Raw genomic sequence first — 10,541 nt, 5'->3', positions numbered from 1 at the left:
ACTGTGGGGCATTGTTGGCACTGTGGGGCATTGCTGGCACTGTGGGGCATTGCTGGCACTGTGGGGCATACTTGTTACTGGCACTGTGGGGCTTTGTTGGCACTGAGGGGCATTGCTGGCACTGAGGGGCATTGCTGGCACTGAGGGGCATTGCTGGCACTGTGGGGCATTGTTGGCACTGTGGGGCATACTTGTTACTGGCACTGTGGGGCATTGCTGGCACTGTGGGGCATTGTTGGCACTGTGGGGCATTGCTGGCACTGTGGGGCATTGCTGGCACTGTGGGGCATACTTGTTACTGGCACTGTGGGGCATTGCTGGCACTGTGGGGCATTGTTGGCACTGTGGGGCATACTTGTTACTGGCACTGTGGGGCATTGCTGGCACTGTGGGGCATACTTGTTGCTGGCACTGTGGGGCATTGTTGGCACTGTGGGGCATACTTGTTACTGGCACTGTGGGGCATTGCTGGCACTGTGGGGCAATGCTGGCACTGTGGGGCATACTTGTTGCTGGCACTGTGGGGCGTTGCTGGCACTGTGGGGCATTGCTGGCACTGTGGGGCATACTTGTTGCTGGCACTGTGGGGCATTGCTGGCACTGTGGGGCATTGCTGGCACTGTGGGGCATACTTGTTGCTGGCACTGTGGGGCATTGCTGGCACTGTGGGGCATACTTGTTACTGGCACTGTGGGGCATACTTGTTGCTGGCACTATGGGGGTATACTTGTTGCTGGCACTGTAGGGGCATTGTTGGCACTGTGGGCACATACCCAGTACCATGGGGTCATACCTGCCACTGTGGTGGCATTCCCGTTTCTGGCACTGTGCGGGCATACCTGGCACCATTGGAGCATATGTGTATCTGGCACTTTTGGGGGCATATGTGTATCTGGCACTATTGGAAGGCTAACGTGATCCGTTGGAATGTCTGTTGCTTCAGTAATAGAGATTTGACAAGGTTCTGTTAATTTATATGCTGTCCGCAGAATGGGCTGAGCTTATATTGTGGCCAAGTGGTTGCACTTTTTTTTTTCTCGTCATTGCCAGTATGACTTGCCCCTGTTAAGCCACACCCCTTTTTAGGCCACGCCCCCTGACAATTTCACGAGGGGGTACTCGTAAATGAAAAGCCTAATCAAGGGGTACGGGAGACAAAAAAGGTTGGGAACCACTGCTATAGAGACCTTTTATGTGGGAAACCATGCTACATTTATATTTATATAGCACCTTCTAGAAGTTAAGCTGGCCATACATTAGAACGATTCCAGATCTGAACGCACAATTTTGTGCGATGCATTGTGTGTGTTTTCTGCACATCATTAGGTGTTTCAGTCCGATTATGATCCGATGTGCGGGCCTGCGGGTCGAGAGATGGATCCTATGATCTTACCTGCTGCATACATAGGCCCTTATTCTAGTTCATGTGCAAAGGCACATTCCTTCTGAAATGGACAAAACCATGTGCACTGCAGGGGGGGCAGATGTAACATTTGCAGAGAGAATTAGATTTGGGTGAGGTATTTTTTTTCTGTGCAGGGAAAATACTGACTGCTGGCCGTCCTGATGTATGGCCAGATTACAGTTCTCTATTTGTCATCCCCTTCCACCCTGCCTTGTGGCTAGGGTTGCCACCTCAGGCATCTTCGATTCCTGGAGACCCCCCCCCCCCCCCCCACACACCTTCATGTGCACTTGCGCTCCTGGAAAAGTGGGCATGGCTTTGTAAAACGGGCATGACCTCTTCAGAAAAGTGGGCGTGGTCTCTAATACAGACTTGTATTGTAGTCCCTATTGTTACATTTAAAAACACATTTCCCCTACTGACAACTCCTACACAGAGATACCTCATACATCCTCCCCTCACTCTGACACCAGTGACAACAACTTTCTAATATGCATATCTGCCCTAAACACTGACCGTGCACACACACAAATCCCCCCCTCCACACTGGCCTCACCATTTCCTCAGCTGACAGCACAGATGGCAGAGGTCCCCTGGGATTGATACACAGTAGCAGCAGGCTTATCTCTCCTCTGAGGCTCAGTTTGGGAGGAAGCGCTGCAGCAGCATCCTAAGCTGTTAGCTGCACAGTGCTCCTCCGACTCTCCTCTCCCACGGCCCAGTTTAAATATTTCTCGAGGTAGAGGGAGCTGTGGGGCGGACAGCAACTCGCAAGTGCTGGAGACACACTGTGCATTCCCTGTGGCTTTTCTGGCGCCCGGAGCTCGGCTCCGTTGGAACCACCCTCCCTATGCCCCTGACAGTGTGCACACTCAATTGGGATGCTGTGGAGGCTTTCAAAGTCACCCAGATTCCGTGAGAATCCCAGAATCCGGGAGACTGCAAAAACGTCCTTGAGGGTTGCCACCAATTCAGGGAGAATCCAGGAAATCCTGGAGAGGTGGCAACCCTACTTGTGGCCCTATGAGCAGAGGTGGCAATGCCACCTGTGGGGGTGTAAGCACAATCAAATGCCAGGGCTGAAAATCAGCCCCATTCTATCCCTGAATGCTATTGATTACCCACAGCAAGTTGGGGTAACTTTAGTAGGTCTATTTAGAAAACTAGAGACTGGGAAGAGGTAAGAATAGATAATAAACCTGGAGAGAAAGGAACAAATACACACACACACACACACACACACACACACACACACACACACACACACACACACACACACACACTCACAGACATACACATACACACACAACTATGAAAAAACCAAGCCCAATTAGTTCAGGACACAGGCAGGGACTTGTAATAACAATAATATACAGATTAAGATAATGGAGCTGGAAAGCAGACTAATGATGACCCTATTGCCTTGGGAGTGACATAACTCCTGGGTTTTGTTCTTAGTATATTCCCTTAAGAGATAATAATTACGACGGAGGGTCCCGGGAGAGCGCAAGCAATGAACGGCGTCAGTCTCCAGGGACACGTTATGTCTGGTGCTTGTAGCATTTAGGCAGAATAGTGTGAACATGCAAATTTCACATCGGTACAAAAGGATATAACAGAAACCAAGCAATATATAAGGTGAGTGGGAGGTCTTGGGAATAAATCCCAACAGGGGGGTGAGATGTAATAGGGTCCATTTTTTTAGACAGCTAAAAAAAAAAATTGCACCATATCACACATGTCAAATGTGCGTTTAAAAAATAATAATTCGCAAATCTAACAGGGTGCAAATTTTTAGACCAAGTCAGAAATGGCATGCGATTTCTGGTGATTTTTTTTAGTACGAAAATGTACAATTTTGTAGACATGTGCGGTTTTTAGTAACGAGAATGTGCAATTTTTTTTAGCCCGGGCTCATTGGGCTGGTCTTGGTTCCCCAAATACAGGGGAAAATAAATCATGGGGTCCCCCTTTTTTTGGAACCAGTACTGGGCTCCGACAGTCAGAGGTGTCATGCCACAGCCTGGGGACACTTTCTACACAAGGTCCCCCAGCCGAAACATGACGATGTTAACCCAAGAGCCTGGTGCTGGTTTTTAAATACAGGGGAACCCCACAATTCCCCCCTCCCCCCTCAATGAGCCCGGGGCTGGTTATACTCGGGGGGGGGGGACCCCACATTATTTTTTGAAATGTTAATTTTAGAACACTTTTTTGGACAGAACCTTCACAGGTATCCGTGTCCCCTCGCGGGCTTCACAGGTATCCATGTCCCCTCGCGGGCTTCACAGGTATCCATGTCCGCTCGCCACGCTTCGGGCTCGGTGGCTCGCTGCGCTCGCCACACTTTCTATTCTCAACTCCACGCCGACGTGGATAGTGGGGGTGTGAAAAGGTCGTAGGACGCGTACCGCCACCCCTCGCGGGCTCGCTCCGCTCGCCACGCTTCGGGTTGGCGTTGATAGTGGGGGTGGTACAGTGTGAAAAATGACATTTGGGGTGTCAACTCAACTCCAACTCCATAATTTCTGTGAAAAATGACATCGCATCAGATCGCATGCGATCTCATGCGATCGCATGCAAAGCAATGCGATTTTTCCCTGTACGATGCACATCGTGGGAGCTGTGAAAGTACACAAGTACCCCCCTTTCACATTGCACTTGTAAGCCTGTATTATGTTTTTTTTTTTTTTTGCATTTTGAAACGGTACCAGCTACAATGTGAAAGGTCCCCAGTCAATTTACCGGTACTTATGTATTATCTGGGCTCCCATGTTAAATGCACCCCATTTTTTTATACCCCTACTATCCAACTACGCATGGGGTTGATTCTATATAGTGTGGCGAGCGCAGCGAGCCACCATGCCCGAAGCGTGGCGAGCGCAGCGAGCCCCGCGAGGGGACGCGGTCTCATAAGAAAAACGGGAGCCCAGATATGACATAAGTACCAATTTACCTGTTACAAAATACCGGCATATGAAAACGTTTTAAAAGCAGGATCCTACACGGTTCTGAGCCGTTTTTCCTGCAGTCTGAACGGGCCAGAACCGTTTTAAACTACACATGATAATCTGCACAAGGGTCATTGGTTGTCTCCCTGCATGTTGTCACCGCCCACAAGCAGGAATTGCCCAATAGAGTTTTATTGCAAAGAAGTATTTTTTTTATGGATGAAACGGGTTGAATGTGAAAGGTACAAAAACGGTATATAAACAGTAATACACTGGTTACAACATGCAATGTGAAGGGGTTTAACTGGCTTTTGACCCGTTTTATGAAACGTTTACCAAAATGGGTTGAAAGCAGGGTTGCAATGTTAAAGGAGTATAAAACATGACATACTGTACATTGTATTATTCCTATTATTATCATCTTGTTACATCAATTTAAGTTGGATTAATTGTGACATTTGCAATTCTATTTAATAGTCCTCTTCCTATCCATTTCCTTTTACAGGCCAAAGTAAGCTGTGCTTTAAAATGGGCAGGGAGAGCCTTCAAGACAAAGAGCAGCATGTGACCTACATTCCATTGTTTCATGTTCGGCTAAAAAGCTGGTTCTTTTAACCTGGTGCGGTTCTGGGTCTACTAAGTAAATGACTTTCTTACATCAAATCTAGAATTCATCACGGCAGTTATAATTCCCTCTTCTTATAATAGTAATGTAAATATTTACTATTCACAGACATACTGTTTCATTGGTTAATCTAATTTTCCATTTAGAACTCCCTTCTCTTTGCCAAGCTATTCCATAGTTGCCTCTGCTCCTGCATTCTGCAGGAGACTCCCTGAAAATGCAGCAATCTCCCTCTCTCATCAGGGCCGTAACTAGGGGGGGGCTGGGGGGTCACGCGCACCGGGCGCTACATGGTCGGGGCGCTGTCGGGCCAGGCAGCGGGGATCCGGGGACGATGGGAGTAACGTTCCCTTTGTGTTGGCGGCGGGAGTGATCTCAGCCTTCCCCTGCTGACGGGGAGCTGCACAGGAAACGGACACTGGGAGGAAGACGGAGCAGGTGATGAAAACCCGGAGACCTCGCTGTTGGAGCTTCCCCGCGTGCAGCCCGAGCCCGGAACATACCAACTGCTGCTCTCTCAGGGGGGGGGGGGATCCCACACGCACACGCCGCTCACTAGCCGGCTCCCTGAGGTACGTCGGCGCGTTGTGGGGATGTCCCAGAGCCGGCGCTGTGCACATCAGGTGATTGACGCTATACACAGGAGAAACTGTGGCAGACACAGCACCGACCCCCTGTATATCCCGTATTATGGACTACTCCGCAGTCCCCGGACCCCGCTGCACAACAGAGGTATGTGGGCGCAGGATTCGCTTAGCCTCCGGGGCCAGGGGCAAAGCAGTCATTTGCCCCCCCCCAGTCAAGGGGGGGGGGGGGGGGGCGCAAATGACTGCCTTGCCCCGGGCGCCGGAAACCCTAGTTTCGGCCCTGCTCTCATTCATAAGTCTAGCAATCTCCCTCATTTCACCTAGCCCACATTACACTGTTACATTTTTGGGGAAAAAGGAATGAGAGATAGATACAGTTACATTTAATCATCAGAGCTATTTCCTTGCACTTAGTATCTGTTACTGCTTTGGGGATCATATACATTTGGATATAAGTAATTTTAAAAGATTCCACTCAAATATAGCAGTACACACCCACGCTTCCAGGTGCCACGTTCACAATCTCTTTTCCCAATCTCTCCATATATGGAACAAGACACGCCCTTTGGGTGGAGCATGACACGCCTCTTCAATGGGGCGCTTTACAAAATTCTATTACCAACTATAATCTCCCTGAAACTCGTTTTCAAAAGTAGGCAAGTATGATCTATTTACTAATAAAACATGAATGTATCTGGAGAATAAAGTATTTTTTGGTTCGGTGTAATGATGGACCCACCAATGGGCTTCTTATGTTAGATGGACCTATAGTAAACACATAAATTAATTATGAGCATCATCTTATCGGACAAAAAAAACAAACGGTTTGCTCGCTGCAATGTGCTGGCAATAATTCCTAATTTCTCACCTTCTCATCCAGTTTTAGAATGGAACATAGATGTGCGAACAAGCTCTTTCATGAGATTTTTTTTAGTGATACAATTACTTCTCAGGAGACTAAGAAATCCCAGCATACATGATTTTCTCATTGTATTTATTCTAGTATACAGATCTTTAGGGCCATTGGGGCAGATGTATTAAGCCGGGGAAAGTGATAAAATGGTGATAAAGAGGTGATAAAGTGGAAGGTGAGAATGCATTAGCCAATCAACTCATAACTGTCATATTTCAAACACAGCTGATTGGCTGGTGCATTATTACTTTCCACTTTATCACCACTTTATCACATTACCAGGCTTACTACGTCTGCCCCTTTAGCCATTATGTTGGGATAACTTCCTGGAATCGCGCTCATGCCTGCTATCTCACAGGTTGTTACATAAGGCCCTTTGACTTTGCATTATAACAAGAATAAAATGTGTTAAAAAAAAGCAATCTCGTCACACACGGCACACTATGCACAATCGTCTTACACGTGGCACACTATGCACAATTGTCTCACACGCGGCACACTATGCACACTATACACACTCATCTCACACCCGGCGCACTATGCACACTCGTCTCACACGCGGCATACTATGCACACTCGTCTCACACCCGGCTCACTATGCACACTCGTCTCACACACGGCACACTATGCACACGCATCTCACACAAGGCACACTATGCACACTCGTCTCACACACGGCACACTATGCACACTCGTCGCACTATGCACACTCGTCTCACACACGGCTCACTATGCACACTCGTCTCACACAAGGCACACTATGCACACTCGTCTCACACACGGCACACTATGCAACCTCGTCTCACACATGGCACACTATGCACACTCATCTCACACTCGTCTCACTATGCACACTCGTCTCACACACGGCACACTATGCACACTCGTCTCACACACGGCACACTCGTCTCACTATGCACACTCGTCTCACACACGGCACACTATGCACACTCGTCTCACACACGGCACACTGTGCACACTAGTCTCACACATGGCACATTATGCACACTCGTCTCACACATGGCACACTGTGCACACTAGTCTCACACATGGCACACTATGCACACTCGTCACACACTATGCACACTCGTCTCACACACGGCACACTATGCACACTCGTCTCACACACGGCACACTATGCACACTCGTCTCACACTCGACTCGACTTCTGCCAGGAGTACATCCCAAAGTTACGCATCAGTGGACATTTTTTGCAATTTCGTCACATATCACGGGGTCGACAGTATAAATAGGTCGACATGGGTAAGGTCAACTGGGTCAGAAGGTTTTTTGTTCCAAATGTCGACACAGTCGACATGGACACGGTCTAAGTGTACCACGTCCTCTCGCATGGCTCGCTGCGCTCGGCACACTATTTTATTCTCTCAAAACCCCATAGAGGATGGTATCGCCTGTAGGCACATGTCGGCTGAAAAAACGGGAAAAACTCATGTCATCCTTATCAATGTCGGCCTTCTTGTGTCAACCGTCAGACCCTGTTCACGTTATCCACATCTACATATTTGAGGTGTACAGACCTGTCGACCGTCAGTGGTTGACCCAATGCATGTGATCTTTAATAGGATCGTCCTAATGACCGTGTACTGCTGGATTAAGGCAGAGGCAAGCAGCGGTAGGTCATTGTAATCTAGACAGGGCGTCAATCCAATTAACTGTGAGATGATCGCAGTGCGAGTCTTTGCGGCTCTATGCCACACGTATGGTACTGCCGCACTTGGGGATATCTGTTCACAGATGGTATTTCCAATATCTAAACTCAGATAGAAGAGAGAGAGAGAGACATCCTCTGGTGTAGTATTTTCAGAAGGATGTAACTGCAAACAATGTAAACATATCTGACCTTAAAGATTGTAATTACTGATCTACTTCAAACTGCATTAACAAATGCTGAAGCTCGATGTGAGAATATATCTAGAAGCATATTTATTACTGAACGGGTTTTTCAGTACATTCAAATTGAATTACAATATATTGTCAACACAGAATAAACCTATATTGCCAACATTAAGAAAAATAAGCTTTGTATTTTTATGTGCTTAAGCTATATGAATGTAACAATATAATACTGCCTTGGAGCTAATTGCATTGTGTAATGTGACTAAAATGATATTCTTTGATTATATCAGATATTATGCTTTTCATTTTAAGTTTTTTTTTTTTTAGACCTTCATATATCATTATTATATTGACTTGTTTTTCAGCAATATTTACTATAATAATTGCAAGCACTTTAGGATAGCAATAGCTAAGATTGAGCCACGTCATTGTTTAGCTAAATCACAGCCTACATTTAGAGGCAACATTAATGTTATACTAATTGGTTCTTCGGGACTGAGGTCTTAGTCCATCTGCAAAGGCGTAACTACCATAGGTGCAAGGGGTGCAGCTGCTATGGGGCCCAGAGCTGAAGGGGGCCCATCTTTCTTGTCTAAGTAATGTGTTTTACATACATTTATCACCATCGGTTGCAAAATAGGGGGCCCTTACAAACTTTTGCTATGGGACCCATGAATATCTAGTTACGCCCCTGTCCATCTGTGTTGAGTTTGTATGTCCCCTCTTGTGGGTTTGTGGGTTTTCTCCTGGTGTGCCAGTCTCGCCCCACACTCCAAATGCACACTGGCACATTAACTAACGTCTGACCCCCCCAAAAATAACCTTTATGGGTATGTATGTACATGGGATAGGTGTGGGGGGGGCTTGCAGGTGACAGTCAAGGAATACAATGATAACCTTCATTACATGCACATGGGCAGTATGACTGGTGAGTCCCCAAGCACTCAGACACGTGTGTTAGCATTACACGGGCAGCTGCATGTGCATTAGCCTAGGGCACCTGGTACTTTTCACCAGGCCCTGCTTCCCATGATTCCCATCGACATTGCATACATTTCGGGAACAACTATACTCCAAGCCTCCTTCCATCTCTTTATGCATATATCACATCCATATTACACACAGATCAATGGCTTTACTTACATTTACCCACACTTCAATAACTCAGCACTGCGTAAACACATACTCATTCCAAGAACCGACATAATAAAGTCAACCTTAGTTTTGCACTTCATACCATGAGAACGTTAATGAAGCAACTACTTTGTCTAGGGACATCTTGTCTTATAATTATCCCCCGGAGTCCCGTTTTCCCTAGAAAGAGTAAATATGATTCCTGAACAGTCTGACGCTTTTTATATATTTACATTGTGAAACCCTTGACTCTTCATCTTACAGTATTTGGTAATTATAAGCTAGCAAGACGCAATAGAGGCAATACATGTGTATTGAGTGAGAAGCGGGGGAATTTTAATATGACCAGTTGTTATTAACTTGGCGTCAGTACGGTAGAAAAGTGTTACAGCCGTAGTCAGGTGGGTCAAAATTACCCGGAAATATTTAACCCTGCATTTCTTTTTTTTATTCCAAAGATTTGCAAATCCATCGGTATATTTTAGTTAAAAGACTCATAAAAAAAAGTTATTTATGTGAAATAAAAGACCTTAGAAGTCATCTTAGGAACTTTTTGCTACTATTATGAAAAATGATGAAAATAATTAAAAAACATAGACATACATTTTAAGTTTTGGTGTAAGTGAATAGGAGATTTTTGGGAAATGAATGCAAAGTCTTACACTAATCACTTTCTTGCAGTATCAGCACACTTGCTGCAGTACGGAACAGTATTTTCCATAAACGTATCTATCTCCCTGTGCAGTCGCACATCAAGTAAACTGTGGTGAAACACATGTAGTGAGGGGTCTTAACTCCAGCTACTGAGAAGTTTGGCGACGTCGCATTACATTACAAAAACATACAGGCAACTGAAAACTGCCCGGTCAAAATGACCCAACATGCAAGGGTGTAACTACGATAGGTGCAAGGAGTGCAGCTGCTATGGGGCCCAGAGCTGAATAGGGCCCATCTATGCTGTCTAACTAATATGTTTTACATACATTTATCACCATCAGTTGCTAAATAGGGGGCCCTTACAAACTTGTGCAATGGGGCCTACGAATATCTAGGTACGCCACAAGACTGA

This window comes from Crinia signifera, chromosome 11 (genome assembly GCF_055691185.1).
Source record: "Crinia signifera chromosome 11, ASM5569118v1, whole genome shotgun sequence".
Lineage (NCBI taxonomy): Eukaryota > Metazoa > Chordata > Amphibia > Anura > Myobatrachidae > Crinia > Crinia signifera.
This window is presented reverse-complemented; position numbering follows the sequence as displayed.